Source organism: Palaemon carinicauda, chromosome 28, assembly GCF_036898095.1.
Source record: "Palaemon carinicauda isolate YSFRI2023 chromosome 28, ASM3689809v2, whole genome shotgun sequence".
In the NCBI taxonomy this organism is placed as follows: Eukaryota; Metazoa; Arthropoda; class Malacostraca; order Decapoda; family Palaemonidae; genus Palaemon; species Palaemon carinicauda.
Window position 1 is genome coordinate 60930103 of NC_090752.1, and position 17734 is coordinate 60947836.

The 17734-nt window shown below is 30.7% G+C and overlaps 1 long non-coding RNA gene across 1 annotated transcript; it reads left to right on the forward strand.

Moving 5' to 3' along the window:
* Positions 1-5750: 5750 nt before the first annotated feature.
* LOC137621638 (uncharacterized) lies at positions 5751-9232 on the forward strand. The gene is made up of 2 exons (XR_011040266.1): positions 5751-6198; positions 6281-9232. It is a non-coding gene; the product is annotated as an uncharacterized lncRNA (long non-coding RNA).
* Positions 9233-17734: the final 8502 nt, after the last annotated feature.

Sequence of the window (17734 nt, forward strand, 5' to 3'; positions counted from 1 at the left end):
GAATTGTCTGGAAGATACAATGACCTGGAGTTTCTGTGGATTGTAAAGGTAAGGCGTTGACAATGAAGAGTAATTTTAGGCTTATTTAGCATAAGAGTATTTTTAAAGCCTTCTGTATTTTTTTTTCCAAGGGATATTTGTGATAAAGAAGTCTAACCAATTTAAAACAGATGGGCTGAGATACATGTAAAGTTACATTAATCAAAATCCTAGAATTATTAGCTAATTAATATTTAATGCAATTAATGCAAGCTGTATAACACATTTTGAAACTAAGATAAGTAGTGGGGTTTTATGAAATCATTTATGGGTAACACTGAGATTGCAGTTTCCTTAGTTTAGCATATTTGTATTTTTAAAAATCAAAGCATAGACTTTAAAAAGGCAGATATCTTTGTAGATATCCTGCTTTCCAGTGGCAGATAGATGCTTTTGTGGTACAGTAAATTTCACAATAAAAGGTTACTTGTCAAGGTATCTTAAGTTGCGATTTGAGTTTAATTTTTCTTTCTCCACAGGTATAAAATTTTTTTTTCCTGGTGAAAATTAAAGACCGTCTTCTTTCCTTCAGGAGGGGATGCTATAGCAGTCTTAGATTCGTTCAAATTGACTGTTGGAGATAAATGAAATCGTGGACCTAAAACTTCAGTCTCAAAGAAGTCTAGTCAATGGGCATGACTAAGGGAAGTTCCGGTCAGCCAGAGGCAACCAAACTTTTGTTTTATATTACGAGAATTTTTTGGAAATTAAGGCAAAGTACCAAGTAGCAAGTTCACTGAATATCTAATTTCTCTGCCGAATAGTTAATCACCAAGTGGTAGAGTAAAATATCTATTCGGAATACGAAAAAGCAAATTGATAGCAAATCCTACTATAATAAATTTTACTCTTCGATTCAAAATTACTTGTATTCATCTTGTAGGACTTGAAACAATTCAATTGGTATCTGGGTAACCTGCCTTTTTTTTTTATCTAAAGTCACCAACATTGGTCTAGCTTTTTGAAATGAGTAAATGACAAAAAACATAACTCATAAACATAATCTACACATAGTTAATGAAACCCTAATTTAAAATCTGATTTTCATTTCATCAAATTTTATATCCAATTTTATTTCACTTAATTAGGTAATGAAATATGAACAGACCACTAAAGACAAGGAGCTAATGCATACTTTATTTCAGGTATGTTGTTTAAAGCAAATCTACATAATTTGCAGTGAGAGTTGTCTGAAGTACATCCTGTAGAATGGCACAGCCAAGTACACCCTGTAGAATGGCACAGCCAAAAATAACTACAGACTGAGGATTGCAGAATCACAGGTAAGGTATTAAAGGAATCAGAATTTATAGATTTTTTTTTCTCTGAAAGAATAAGCATATTGTGGATTAGTTTCTTATAGTTTTATTTCTATACTCAATTTTTTATAATGAGGCGCATTTGCACTGACTAGCAGCGGTGCCCCTTTTAGCTTGGAAAAGTTTCCTGCTCTGATTGGTTATAATTAACTTGTCCAACCAATCAGCGATCAGGAAACCTTTTCCGAGCTAAAAGGGCACCCCTGCAAGTCTGTGCAAATCTACCTCGCTAAAAAGAATTGACTATAGATTAAGACTGGCCAGACAGTACTACATTGAATCCATTGGGCATTTTCATATTCCTCTGCCCTTAAACTAAGGCTAAAAATAAGAGAACTTGATATCATTTTTGTTCAATCTCAATGCAAATCAAATAACTTGATGCACAGTACCGGCTATCAGATTCAATGTACCCAATGAAGAGTTGAAATGTACCACTTGGGGTACATGAACCCAAGGTTGAGTACTCCTGACTTAGACATCCTGGGTGTTGCTTACTGGTCTGAAAGTATATTAAAGGAAAAGCTACTTCTTTATTATTATTATTATTATTATTATTATTATTATTATTATTATTATTATTATTATTATTATTATTGTTATTGTTATTGTTATTGTTATTGTTATTGTTATTGTTATTGTTATTGTTATTGTTATTGTTATTGTTATTACTATTATTATTATTATTATTACTATTATTATTATTATTATTACTTTCTAACCTACAACCCTAGCTATAAAAGCAGGATGCTATAAGCCCAGGGGGTCCAAGAGGGAAAATAGCCCAGCGAGGAAAGGAAAAAGGGAAAAATAAAATACTTTAAGAGCAACATCATTAAAATATCTCCTATATAAACTTTAACAAAACAAGAGGAGAAATTAGATAAGACAGTATGCCTGAATGTACCCTCAAGCAAGAGAACTTTAACCCAAGACAGTGGAAGACCATGGTACAGAGGCTATGGCACTACCCAGACTAGAGAACAATGGAGTGTCCTCTTAGAAGAGCTGCTTACCGTAGCTAAAGTCTCTTCTACCCTTCTACGAAGTTTGGACATCAATTTTAAGCTCTTGAAATGAAGAAAATAGATAAAAATAAGTTCATAAAATTGATTGATATACTAAATCTTTTACTATATATATATATATATATATATATATATATATATATATATATATATATATATATATATATATATATATATATTATAAAGAATGGAATTCTTGAATATTTCGTAAAATTTAAGAAACTGGAATTAGTCCTATTGAAAAGCTAAACTAGTATTACGAAGTTTTGCCGTTCAAGTTTATAATATACCGAAAAAAAGTTCGTAAACTTAATATAAAAAAAATATTGGTTTCATAAAAATAAAAAATAAAATTACCGGGTGTCCCAAAATAATGTACAGTATACTCTTTGGATTGTCACAAGATGTTCAATTTATTGATATTAACGTGCAAAACAGATTCGCAGGAGAGAAACTCTGCACACTTCAAGATTTTTCACTGTGAACTCTCAATCTTTAAATGTGCATTGTTTCTCTCCTGTGAATCTGTTTTCCACGTTAATATCAATAAATTGAACAAGCTGTAACAATCCAAAGTGTAAAAATTATTTTGGGACACTCATAAAATTGGCTAAATGAAGCGGATCAGATATTTTAGTTTATCACTACCTAAACTACAACTCCAGTTGTAAAGGTAGTATGCTGCCAAGGGCTCCAACAAAGAAGAAATCTCCAAGTGAGGAAAGAAAGTATGGGAATCAACAAACTAAAGGAGTAATGAACAATCAAATTAAACTTTTTTTAACAGTAACATTGAAATAGATCTTTCACATAGGCTACATAATCTTCAGAAAGAGGTATAGAAATGATAGAATGAGTTTGAGTGTACACTTAACCAATTGAAACATCATAAACTTTAAAAAGCTGTTTTGTCAAACTGAATAGATAAGGCGACAAGGAACATTCAAAACTAGTTCGTATAATAATAGTAATAATAATAGTAATAATAGTAATCATAATAGTAATGATAATAATAATAATAATAATAATAATAATAATAATAATAATAATAATAATAATAATAATAATAATAATAATAATAATAATAATAATAATAATAATAATAATAATAATAATGATAAAAACTAACTAATAACAATAATAATAAAAACTAACTAATAACTAATAATAACAATAATAATTACAATAACAACTAACAATAATTTCTATTATAAAGATTTCTCTAATTTCTATAAGGTTTTCAGTTTTGATTGCTTTCAAGTATTCTTTCAATAGTAAATGTGTATAATTTCTATAATGTTTTTAGTTATCACTTATTTTTTATTGTGCTGTTATGGATAACATATAGTTTGGAATTTCCAAATCTGATTGATTTAAAAAAAAAAAATGAAGTTGTATGAAAATATAGGATAAAGTGTTACTATATGGGATTAATAGTCTAAATAACTTTAGTATGATTATGATGATGATTGATTAATAATAGTTATGATTGATTATGATTATGATGATTATGATTATTATTATTATTATTATTATTATTATTATTATTATTATTATTATTATTATTATTATTATTAGCTAAGCTTGAAGCCCTGGTTAGAAAAGCAGGATGCTATAAGCCCAAGGAGGGTCCCAACAGGAAAATAAATAGCCCAGTGAGGAAAGCAAATCAGAAAATAAACTATAAGAGAAGTACTGAACAATATAAAATATTTAAAGAACAGTAATAACATTAAAATAGATCTTTCATATATAAACTATAAAAACTTAAAAACAGGAAGATATATAAGACGGAAAAGTGTGCCTTAGTGTACCCTTAAGCAAAAGAACTCTAATGTATTATTGTATTGTTATGATGTTGCAAGAGAATTAAGTTTTGTTTTTCTTTTTCAGATTATTTCTTTCAAAATCATATCTCCCCCCTTCGGAAGAGGTGGTGGGGGGTGGGGAGGCTGTTCTCACATATGGAATGAAGCACTGGTTCCTTATTGCTTGCTCCGCAAAATATGTTTGCGGGCACTTTCGCAAGACCATATGAAACAAAGAAGACTCAAGATTTAGTCATCTCTACAACGGCTCTCTATCAAGACGTCTTAGAACTCCTATTAAATCTTCATTTTTTTTTTTAATTGTGCTAATTAGCGATAAATATCTTTTTGCTTAAACTTTTAATAACTTTGTGCGAAGATGAATTATTACGTAGAATTAACTAAGAACTCACAAATTAGGTTCGTTTAATCAAGCAATTAGTAAAATTTTGTCTTAATTTCATCCGGTCTATCTACGGCCTGTTAGCATAACGTAGTCATCTAGGGCTTTTTATATCGAAGCTATTTTCGTTGTACAATATTATGGGGGGGGGGAGTTAATGTTAGTCATTTGGTACTGCTATTTATTGATAGTCATTTTCGGATATAGGAAAACTCAAGATAACTTTGAAATAGTGTTAACATTGAATCTGAAATCACGTAGATTGATGTTCAAAGCAGTTTAGTATCATTTAACTTATAATAGGTATAATTATTTCAAAGTAGTTTAAGGGTAACATTTTACTGAAACAGTTTAGTATGTCAAAAGGCATTTTGCCTGTTCATAATTTGATATAAAGTAAAGTCACGATTTTGATATACATTTACGCCAATATCTGGTTTTATATTTGTTCGTTCAGTAGTAAAAATAAATGTGTTTCAGTCCAGTATCAAGATAGTTTAAATTTCATAGTTCTGATCAAGTTTTTTGAAGTTATCAAGAAATTCTTCCGATAAAAATTCTCGCATGCGTTTTTTCTTAATCATTTGATATTTTTCATAGATAAGCACAAACCAAGTAATAATTTTGGCTAGGTTAATGATTATCATTGTAGGAAATTTGGAGAGGCTTACTTAAGGGACTTTGATTAGGAAATTTATTTCCTCAGTATTTAATAAGTTACGCAGTTTTGGATTTAAAATCCCCTTATAAATCTTTAGTTTTTATGATTTCACAAGCTTGAAGAGTTTGGAAACGATGACTTTGACACCATAAAGTATTTGAAGTATTGATAAAATTCAATTGATATTGGTTCCATGTTCATTTTGATCATTTAATTTAGTCGATATTTAACATTATAATTTCCAATTTAACATTATAATTTCCATTCTTTTTTAACAAACTAGTTTGGAAACGATAGATTTGACATCGTAAAGTATTTTTAGTATTGATAAGATTTAATTATTTTTTCCATGTTCATTTTGATAACTAAATTTATTCAATATTCAAAACTATAATTTCCATTTTTTTAAATCTATAAATTTATTTTGGTCCATAATTTCCATTTTTTGAAGAATTTATAAATCTATTTTTTTTTTTGGTTCCATGTTTATTTTGATAGAATTTAATCAGTATTTAACATTTATTTTTTCAAATTGCTTAAAACTATTGTCTTTTGGAAGTGTAAAAAAATTGTAACATTATTTTTTACTGTTTTTTCCTATGTCAAGACACTGCATATTGGCTTTTACCTGTGACAAAAGGTATTTAGGCACAAAGAGGATGAAACTGATAGCTAAGTGTTTACTGCCTAAAGTAGTTTCTCATTTGATTAATGTTCATTTAACAATTTAACATTAGAATGTAGTTCTCACCGAGGCATTTATATATAATTATATGGCCTTAAAATAGCTATTTTGCAGTGATTAGAATACTTAAATTTAAGTTTTGTCGAGATGGAAGTACTTAAATTTAAAGTAGGTATATTTTTTCCCGAGATGGGAATACTTAAATTTGAATTAGGTATCAATTTGTCGAGATTGGGGTACTTAAATTTAAAGTAGGTATTGTTTTCTCGAGATGGGAAAACTTAAATTTAAATTAGATATTAATTTATCGAGATGGGGGTACTTAAATTTAAAGTAGATATTTTGGCTAGTTGGGGATCCTTAGATTTAAAGTATCATTTTGTCGAGATCGGGGTACTTCCTTTTAAAGTTAATATTTTTTGTGAGATGGAATTTCTTAAATTTAAAGTAGGCATTATTTTTCAGATGGGAGTACTTAAATTCAATGTTTGCTTTTGTCAAGATGAGGGTACTTGAATTTAGGGATACTTTAATTTAAGGGGGTCCTTGAAGTTAGGGGGTCCTTGAAGTTAGGGGGTCCTTGAAGTTAGGGGGTCCTTGAAGTTAGGGGGTCCTTGAAGTTAGGGGGTCCTTGAAGTTAGGGGGTCCTTGAAGTTAGGGGGTACATTAATTTAAAGTAATTATTTTTCTGATGGGAATACTTAAATTGAAAATGTGTGTCATTTTCTCGAGATGCTGATATATTGGAACAAAGAATACGAAGGCAAATTGAAGTTACATAAGTTCAAGAGTTAAGTTGGGCAATGCATACTTAGGCAATTCAAGTTGGATAGTAAAGAAGGGGTAAATTTAGGGTACCAAAATTGATTAAAAGTTGGTATTTAGAGAATCAGGATTTTATTTAAGAATGTCTTTTAAATGATCTGCCGTTTTGATGTACTACTGTAATTTCAGTTGGCTAAAGTAAAAATATGCTATAATTTTAAAGATTGGCCAAAGTAGAGTAAAAATGAACTATAATTTCCAAGATTGGCTAAAATAGAGTAAAAATGAGCTACAATTTCAAAGATTGGCCAAGGTGGAGTAAAAATTAGCCATGATTTCAAAGATTGGCCAAAGTAGAGTAAAAATGAACTATAATTTTAAACATTGTACAAAGTAGAGTAAAAATGGACTATAATTTTAAAGACTGGCTAGAGTAGAGTAAAAATTAGCTCTAATTATAAAGATTGGCCAAATAGAGTAAAAATGATCCATAATTTCAAAGATTGGCCAAAGTAGAGTAAAAAAAATTAACTATGATTTCAAAGATTGACCAGAGTCAAAATGAACTATAATTTTAAAGATTGGCCATAGAGTAAAAATGAGTTATAATTTCAAAGATTGGCCATGGTAGAGTAAAAATTAGCCATTATTTTAAAGATTGGCCAAAGTAGAGTAAAAAAAATAGTATTAATTTTAAAGATTGGCTAAAGTTGAGTAAAAATTAGCCATAAAATTAGCCATGATTTCAAAGGCTGGCCAAAGTAGAGTAAAAATGAGTTATGATCCCGAAGATTGGGCAGAGTAAAAATTACCTATGATTTCAAAGATTCGCCAGAAGGTAAAAATTAGCTATGATTTCAGATTTGGCCAAAGTTATAAATATGAGCTTAATTATAATTACGTAGGTAGCCAAAGTAGAGTATAATAAAGTAGTTGGTTTAGTAAATATATTTTTTGCAGTTTTAAATATATTTTCTAGTTTATTCATGAACGCAAATGACTCTGGAATTTAGGCTTCATAGTTTCTAGTGTTGCAGTGTCTTGAAATAGGTTAATTGTATATTTTGTTTAATTATGATTGTTTTGCAAATTTATTGAATTTATTGTGAAAAAACTTCTGTATTTCAACTTACTGTTCTGTTCTCATGGGTTAACGTTAGTATAGCTAGCCAAATTTAATGTTAAACTACATTATCAAAATTTACAATTTTAACATTGTTAATCCTTTATAGTATGCTATAACTATAGTAATCTAAGTACGAGGTATTTCAAAATGCCAAGTTCTATATTGTATATATATATATCTTTAGTATTTAGTAATTTTTTACAAATGTCAGCTTATAAAAAGTATTCGCTGGATTTTTCAAATAATTAATTAATCAAAATCTGCTCGTGCGATGTATCCTAATTTTGAATTTGATAGATCAATCAATATTTAATTTAAAAAACTTAGTAAAACGAACACTGTTATTTAACACTAAGTAAACTTTAGGAGAGAGTGCATAATTAAATATTACATATTTAATCGTAACTGATAGTTTCATGGGCACAAGTATTTGGTTTTTACGTTTTCATATAACCAAATCTTTAGTGATATTTTTACTTTCAAGGCTGAAGAATTTGATTTTATATCTTCATAATAGTCTTAATTTATTTTTGCATTCAAGGCTTACGAATTTAAGGTTAAATCTTTATAATAAAGACTTTGAGGTATTTTTGCATTCAAGGCTTAAGATTTTGTTTTTAAATTTTTATAAGGCTTAATGATATTTTTGCATTCAAAGCATAAGAATTTGATTTTAAATATTTATAAAAACCAGGGGCATTTTTTGCTTGAAAGGCATAAGAATTTCCAATTTAAACCTTTAGCAATTTATCTACGACGCATCATACACTTAACTAATAAAGTAATGTAGGTTTTAGGTAACTCAAAGCATGAATAATTTGATATAATTGCCTTACGCACCTTACATAACTACGTTACCCTCGTTAATGAATAATTCACAATTAAAACTTAAGTACTACTTATACTGTTTATGATAAGGTCTTGGGTTACTTGAATAGGAAATTAGGTATAAGCAAATCAGTATAAGATTCCCTCTGGAGTGGGGAGACCTTAACGTGGTGAAAGGGTTTGCGTATCACCATGAGCAGCAAAAGCTGTACTAGTCAGGGCAACCCAAAACATGTCTGAGGCCTTTGTCCTGCAGTGGACTAGAAAAACTCTGCTTTCGTTGTTGGCGTAGGAGTTTATACTTTATAAAAAGTGAATTTAAAAGTAAATTTTTATATATTTAGCGTTTTATAAGAGCTGTGATTTTTTTTAATCTATTTATGGAAATATAGGTTGTCTTAGTGTTAGGGACAAGGGGAGAACAGAAGCAGTTTTCTAAATTTTCAGAAAATTCAAATGAAAGTTTCTATTTCGCTGAAAATTTAGACATAGAAGTTGATATACAGAAGTTTTTATATGTACACTGTGTAGATAGATAATTTGGAAAGATTAAAAAAAAAAAAAAATAAAGGGCTCCTTGGAGTCTGCATTGCAATGCCCAGTGGCGGGACTGTGTTCTCGACAGGAGGCAGCCAATGAGATCTCTCTTCTTTGGAACTGATTGTTAAGTAGTTTTTTTCTAAGATATCAGCTGATTACCGAGATAGGGAACGCCCTTGCTTCGCCTGTGCTGTTCTCAATGCATTTGTTCTTTTCTCTGCCACTTCTTGAGAACTAAGCCCCACTCAGCTTGGGTATGTTGAAGAGAATGTTCATGAGGTCTTGAAGGAGGTGGTATGAGGTTACTGCTAAAAATAAGCTGAAGTCTTTGTTTTACTCCTTTGGCTATGACTATTGCTATGTCTGTTAATATCCCATGATCTTGTGTAGTTAACCTGTAGAATTTTCCTTTACAGAACTCGACCAAAATTCAAGTCTGAGGTCAAAAGTGTTAAAGTTGATATTGATGTGAATAACTATGAGATTTTTAAGGTTTTTACACCATTTCTGCATTCTGTTTTCGATATTCTTTTGAGATTCCATATAGAAAAAGGTGACTTCTGTATGAATCATAGAAAACTGAAAGATACAATAGACATTGCTAAGGTGGATAATATTTTTGAACGTGTTAACCATTGATTGATTAGTGTTTTTATTAGTCGAATTTTTCACGTTAGAATTCTGTAGGTTTTAATAGGATCTATAATGAATGACTTTTAAATTCTTTGATGTTGAAAAATTCATTTTGGCATTTTATATTTGATTGTAATTAACTGATGGTTGTTCTTACAATGTTCTTTCGACCAACTTCATAAGGTAGACTTTAATGTAGACTAACGTAACCTGTAAAACTTTGGTAAGAATGTTTTCTCTGGAGCAGAATTTGTAATTGCCAGAATACTATCCATGCTTATATTAACGGTAATAAAAAAACAAATATTTATTCATTATATTCTAACAGATGTCTAAAGTAAAAAATAATCCTATAGTCGATTCTTTTTAGTGAGGCCGATTTGCACTGACTCGCAGGGGTGCCATTTTCGCTCGGAAAAGTTTCCTGATCGTTGATTGGCTGGAAAAAAAAATTCTAAGCAATCAGATAGCAGGAAAGTTTTCAGAGCTGAAAGGGCACCTCTTCGAGTCTATGCAAATGCGCCGCATTAAAAAAAAAATGAGTATAGAAAATCTTAATATTGCAAAATAAGCCCTCTGACCGTGAGGAACTCTACTTTTGGTTATATTAAACACATGCCACCATCTCGAAAATAGGCCTACCAATGGGTGGCTCTGTCGTAATGATTTTAAGCCTTCATTCATTATTGTAAATGAAATAGGAAGAATAAATACCAAGATGGCTGAATTTAGTCATCCGTGTGAGAGAAACCCTACTAATTTATAATATCGTCTGCAATTACTGTAGATAAGAAAGTATAATACTTAAGCCTTTGACCTAGAAAGAACAAGTGAAATTTATCGAAAAAGATAGTTGTACAACATTATGGTGCTGTAGAATCTAAAACGATTCCATAGGTTTAAAAAATTGCTTCAATTTCAACAGGCGGAAGAAGTTGTGACTAAGGATTCTTATTGGAAACTATTGCAAATGTGTAGTTCTGCGACATTTTCCTTAGTTTTGTAATGATTCTCAATAAGTGTTTTTTTAGTGCGCTGAGTTTTGTACTATTCCTTACTGTTCATGATGGTTTGATAAATTCACGAGGTTAGTTCTCTTGCTTGAGGGTACACTTGGGCAAACTATTGTCTTATTTCTCTTCCAACTTGTTAAAGTTTTCATAGTTAACATAGAAAAGATTTTAATGTTACTTTTCTTGAAATATTTTATTTTTCCTGTTTCCTTTCCTCACTGGGCTATTTTCCCTGTTGGGCCCCCCCGGGCTTATAGCATCCTGCTTTTCTAACTAGGGTTGTAGCATAGCAATTAATAATAATAGGATTCCTCTGGTGTTTCTGTGCAATGCATTTGTGTAAATGCACTCGTGTTTATTTTTACAATACTCAAGTATGATTTTGCAATGCACTCTTTTATTGATAAATTAGTTTAGCATTGGTGTTTTAAAGGCAAGTCTGAATGGAAATGTAGCCCATAAATGCATAGCGTAGTGATAAATTCTGATCTGGCATGTCAAGGTTTGAGAATGTTCAACTTTGATTTAAATGACTTATTCAGCGCATTACGTAAATGTTAAATGTAAAAATTAGGTTAGAAATTTAAGAAAAAACTTAAGTTTGAAGGTGGGCCATGTTACTCTAATTACCCGATAATAAGATTAATTTTGGAAGACCTTTTTCATACCTCAAAACCTAAATTAGCCTATTGATCACTTTTTTCCCTCTGATAAGGAAGAATGAGTCGGATGGATAGAAGTTTTGCGTGCACATTTTGGACTGCCAATCAGGGTTGCCAGGTTTTCTAAAAAAAAAAAGGCCAACTTTTAAACAGCGGTAGTTTTAAAAGGGCAAACCATTAGTAGAAAAAGGACAAAATATAGCATTTATGGCCAAGCAATTTCAAAAAGGCCAAATTAAGATATTTGGCACGGAAAAAGGTCACAATTAAGGGGTTTGGCCTGAAAAAGGCCAACCGTGCAACCCTGTGTTACATACAATGATGTCCTCAGGCCTTAGGATGATCTAAATGTTCTTCGTCTTCCTATGATGTGGTGGTGGTGTGTGTTGATGTTACTAATTGTATTGTTTTATGAAAAACCATGAGTATGGCTTGTTATTTTGAGTAAAATAATTGAATTTTGTTCTTGGTTTTTATGAAATTCCTGTAAAATTTGAGTTCAAAGACATCTGAGAATATAGATGAATATTCTAAGTATAGAATAAATCATGGAATCAGACAAAATATCAAAACTAAAAAATTAACTAATTCTAATTTTCCAAGTATTAGTCGATAATGAAATTTTAAATCTAGTAAAAATGAGTAATAAAAAAAGCAATTAAAATTTAATTTTGATAAGTTATTCCAGTAAAAACTGAAATCTAATATTAATCTTGATAATTAAAGTTAGCATGGCAATGGTAGTTAAATTAAGAGTTTAGTCTAAAAGCTCAAATGATAAAAATATCCGTACAGTAAAATTGCAGAAATTACAAAAAAAATCAGTACAGTAGAATTGCTGATAGAAATAACTAAGGAACTTTACAGTAAAATTTGCAAAACAATTGAAACGGTATACAGCAAAATGGCCAAATTAGTAAAAAATCAGTACAGTAAAATTGAAAATAAAAATAGTAAAAGGAACAGAAAAATTGCAAGTCATAGATATCTACAGTAAAATTGCAAATAAAACTTAACAAGATCAGTACAGTAGAATTGCAGATACGAATAGCATATGGAGCAATTTAGTAAAATTGCAAAGAAAACTTTTTTAAAAAATGCAAATAGAAAATGTAAAAAGAACAGAGAAAAATTGCAAATAAAACTTTTTAAAAACCCGTATAGTCCATTTGAAATTAAATCTAGTAAAAAGAAACGTCGTGAAAAATGTTAGATATACTAAAATAGAAAATTTAAGAAGCCAAAGATTGTTGAAAGAGTAAGCAAATCGTATATTCAACTTTGCTAAATTTTGCTAAATATTTATGATCAACAATGCCAAGTCTACATTCATAAGTTGGTCAAAAGGTACTTTAATAAAACGTAATTAATTGTTAAACTTAAAATATTTAGTAAAATACTGTTGATATTCAACGAGTAAAAAATTGGAACCTAATATGATTAAATAAATTAAGTTTAGAATATCAAACTAATGAGATAAATAAAAAAGTCATTCATAAGTGATAAGTCATTCGGGAGTAGCCTATTTCTTATCTTTAGGAGCCCAATATAGCTTATTATGATATATATTGACCTCTAGCCTCAGGATAAAAAGATCTAGTGCAGATATCCCTTGATATTTACGAAGTTAAATAGAGCGTTAAATTCCCTTGATATTTAAGGTTAACCAAGCTTTAAAAACCCTTGATATTTACTAAGTAAATCGAGCGTTAAAATCCCTTGATATTTACTAAGTTAGATTGAGCGGTAAAGTCCTTTGATATTCACGATGGTGAATCAAGCGTTAAAATCCCTTGATATTTACTAAGTTAAATCAAGCGTCAAAGTCCTTTGATATTCACGATGGTGAATCAAGCGTTAAAATCCCTTGATATTTACTAAGTTAGATTGAGCGGTAAAGTCCTTTGATATTCACGAAGGTAAATCGAGCGTTAAAATCCCTTGATATATACTAAGTTAAATCAAGCGTCAAAGTCCTTTGATATTCACGATGGTGAATCAAGCGTTAAAATCCCTTGATATTTACTAAGTTAAATCAAGCGTCAAAGTCCTTTGATATTCACGATGGTGAATCAAGCGTTAAAATCCCTTGATATTTACTAAGTTAGATTGAGCGGTAAAGTCCTTTGATATTCACGAAGGTAAATCGAGCGTTAAAATCCCTTGATATATACTAAGTTAAATCAAGCGTCAAAGTCCTTTGATATTCACGATGGTGAATCAAGCGTTAAAATCCCTTGATATTTACTAAGTTAAATCAAGCGTTAAAGTTATTTGATATTTACTAAGTTAAATCAAGCGTTAAAGTCCTTTGATGTTTACCAAGTTAAATCAAGCGTTAAAGTCCTTTGATGTTTACCAAGTTAAATCAAGCGTTAAAGTCCTTTGATATTTACGAAGTTAAATCAAGCGTTAAAGTCCATTGATATTTACTAAGTTAAATCAAGCGTTAAAGTCCCTTGATATTCACGAAAGTAAATCGAGCGTTAAAATCCCTTGATATTTACCAAGTTAAATTGAACGTTAAAGTCCTTTGATATTTACTAAGTTAAATCAAGCGTTAAAATCCTTTGATATTTACTAAGTTAAATCGAGAGTTAAAGTCCTTTGATATTTACCAAGTTAAATCAAGCGTTAAAGTCCCTTGATATTTACTAAGTTAAATCGAGCGTTAAAGTCCGTTAAAGTCCTTTGATATTTACTAAGTTAAATCGAGCGTTAAAGTCCTTTGATATTTACTAAGTAAAATTGAGCGTTAAAGTCCTTTGATATTTACTAAGTTAAATCGAGCGTTAAAGTCCTTTTATATTTACTAAGTTAAATCGAGCGTTAAAGTCCTTTGATATTTACTAAGTTAAATCGAGCGTTAAAGTCCTTTGATATTTACTAAGTTAAATCGAGCGTTAAAGTCCTTTGATATTTACTAAGTTAAATCGAGCGTTAAAGTCCTTTGATATTTACTAAGTTAAAACGAGCGTTAAAGTCCTTTGATATTTACTAAGTTAAATCAAGCGTTAGAATCCCTTGATATTTACTAAGTTAAATCAAGCGTTAAAGTCCTTTGATATTTACTAAGTTAAATCGAGCGTTGAAGTCCCTTGATATTTACTAAGGTAAATCAAACTTTAAAGTCCCTTGATATTTACTAAGGTAAATCAAAGCATTGAAGTCCCTTGATATTTTCTAAGTTAAATCGAACATTGAAGTCCCTTGATATTTACTAAGTTAAATCGAGCGTTGAAGTCCCTTGATATTTACTAAGTTAAATCGAGTGTTGAAGTCCTTTGATATTTACTAAGTTAAATCGAGCGTTAAAGTCCTTTGATATTTACTAAGTTAAATCAAGCGTCAAAGTCCTTTGATATTCACGATGGTGAATCAAGCGTTAAAATCCCTTGATATTTACTAAGTTAAATCAAGCGTCAAAGTCCTTTGATATTTACTAAGTTAAATCGAGCGTTGAAGTCCCTTGATATTTACTAAGGTAAATCAAACTATAAAGTCCCTTGATATTTACTAAGGTAAATCAAAGCATTGAAGTCCCTTGATATTTTCTAAGTTAAATCGAGCATTGAAGTCCCTTGATATTTACTAAGTTAAATCGAGCGTTGAAGTCCCTTGATATTTACTAAGTTAAATCGAACGTTGAAGTCCTTTGATATTTACTAAGTTAAATTGAGCGTTGAAGTCCCTTGATATTTATCATGATAAATTGAGCGTTAAGTTGTTTTCCCATTTAGTTTTTATTTAGTCAATTTCTCATATTTTTTTTTTGTATGAATTTAGCCATCTTTCCTGTATAGCCATTCTGAGGATTTAGTTATTTTCCCATATAGGTTTGTTAAGATTTTAGTATTTTTTCCAAAGTTTTTATGTGAGAATCTAGTCATTTAATCATTTAAATATTTAATTTTTTTTAGCGAGAATATAGTGATTAAATCATATTTATCTAGTGAGAATTTAGTTATTTTTGCATATAGTTTCTTGTGAAAGTTTAATTATTTTTGCATATAGTTTCTTGTGAGATTTAAATTATTTTTGCATATAGCTTCTTGTGAGAATTTAGTTATTTTAGGATATAGTTTCTTGTGAGATTTAAATTATTTTTGCATATAGTTTCTTGTGAGAATTTAGTTATTTTTGCATATAGTTTCTTGTGAGATTTAAATAATTTTTGCATATAGTTTCTTGTGAGATTTAAATCATTTTTGCATATAGTTTCTTGTGAGAACTTAGTTATTTCTGCACATAGTTTCTTGTGAGAATTTAATAATTTTATCATATATAGTTAATTGTGCTAGAATGATTTTTCTCGTGTAGAAGAAAACCGATGTCAATGAAATAGTTAAAAAAGTTGAGTAATATTCGAGTAAATTATCCAATTATATCTTAAATCAATTATTCAGTCAGTTAGGAAGTTAGGTTTTCAATGGCTAACACGTTCAAGAATACATCCATCTTGGTTCGAGTGTATATTTCTGTTTTCTATGATTTTCAAGTTGTCATTTTCCCTAAGACTTGGGCTTCTACTGTGTGAAATCTCAAAAAGAAAATGGGAAATCAGAATGCTTAAACAGTATGGTTTAAACCCGTAGAGTTTCTCATATTATTCAATGAATATCTGAACTTGCTCTTCTGGCCACTGCTTGGGTTTTAGTACAGAGTTCTGCATAGAAAACTCTACGTGTTAGCTCGCCATATTTCATGGGGTATGACAGGCAAGCTTTTGCCATGCATAAATAGTCATACCTACAAGAGTAAGCGTAAACTTTAGGCTTATATTTTAGTATTTAACCTTATGCTACCTCCCTAAAGCCGTCTACACAATCAAGCATGCCCGACGGCCAAACTGTGATACCAGGCCACAATAGTTAGTGAAAATGAGGGTTGATGACGTCAGAAGCGGGAAAACTAAAGGCAGGGGCATCTGGCAACACTGTATGATGCCAGATCCCTGTCTGTGGTTTTCACGCTTCTGACGTCCTCAACCGTCATTTTCACTAACTATTGTGGCCTGGTATCACAGTTTCCCCGTCGGGCATACTCGATCGTGTGGACAGGGCTTTAGACTTCATGAATAACTCTTCAACATACTCAAACTGAGAGTGGCTTAGTTCTTGAGAAGTGGTAGAGTAAAGAACAAATGCATTGAGAACAGCACAGGCGAAGCAAAGGCTTTCTCCATCTCGATAATCAGCTGATACCTTAGAAACACTACTTAACAACAGTTCCAAAGAAGAGAGATCTCATTGGCTGTCTCCTGTCGAGAACACAGTCTCGCCTTGGGCATTGCAATGCAGGCTTCAAGAGCAATAAAAAAAATCATTATTTTTTTTTCAAATTTAACCAGAAACCTTCCCCTACTTATAGATTTTTATTTTTAGAATTTAAATAAAAGAGCGTCCGTAAATAAGGCGAGATTTTTATTTATCCAAAAAAGATTTACATAGAAATGAACAATATTTCTCTTACTTCTTTACAAGAAGAAAGTTGAACGATTAAATAGGGCAGTAAATGTTTTTCACATATAGAGTACAAGTTGTTTCATCTATAACAGAAATGAGAAATTAAAGTTACGCAATCCTGGAGTTTAAACTAGGAGAGGTTATTTCTCAATAGCCCCTTAAAGAAATGGTAAAGACTAAAAATTTTGAACATTTTCAAAATTGGGATAGAAACGCAAGACCAGTCCTTTATGAGAGAACTTAACTGACCAGAAAACTGATCAGACATTCAAGTTCTCTCTTGAGACTAGTCTTGCCTTTCCATCCAAATTTTGAAAAATTTTCAAAATTTTAGTCTTTACCATTTCTTGAACGGGCCTTTGAGATATAACCTCCCCTGGCTAAAGCCGAGGATTGCGCAACTCTAAGATTTCTCCTTTCCGTTATAGATGAAGTGGGTTCTGATTAGCCATTCCAATTAATTGTACACAAATCTGAAAAGTACTAAGAGAGAGAGAGTTGCTGAGAAGGAGAGTGTTAAGAGAGTTGCTGAGAGAGAGAGAGAGAGAGAGAGAGAGAGAGAGAGAGAGAGAGAGAGAGAGAGAGAGAGAGAGAGAGAGAGAGTGTTAAGGAGTTGCTGAGAGTGTGTTAGGAGAGTTGGTGAGAGGGAGATAGAGTTAAGAGAGTTGCTGAAAGGGATACTGGATAGAGAGTTGCTGAGAGGGAGATTGAGTTAGGAGAGTTGCTGAGAGGGAGAATGAGTTAGGAGAGTTGCTGAGA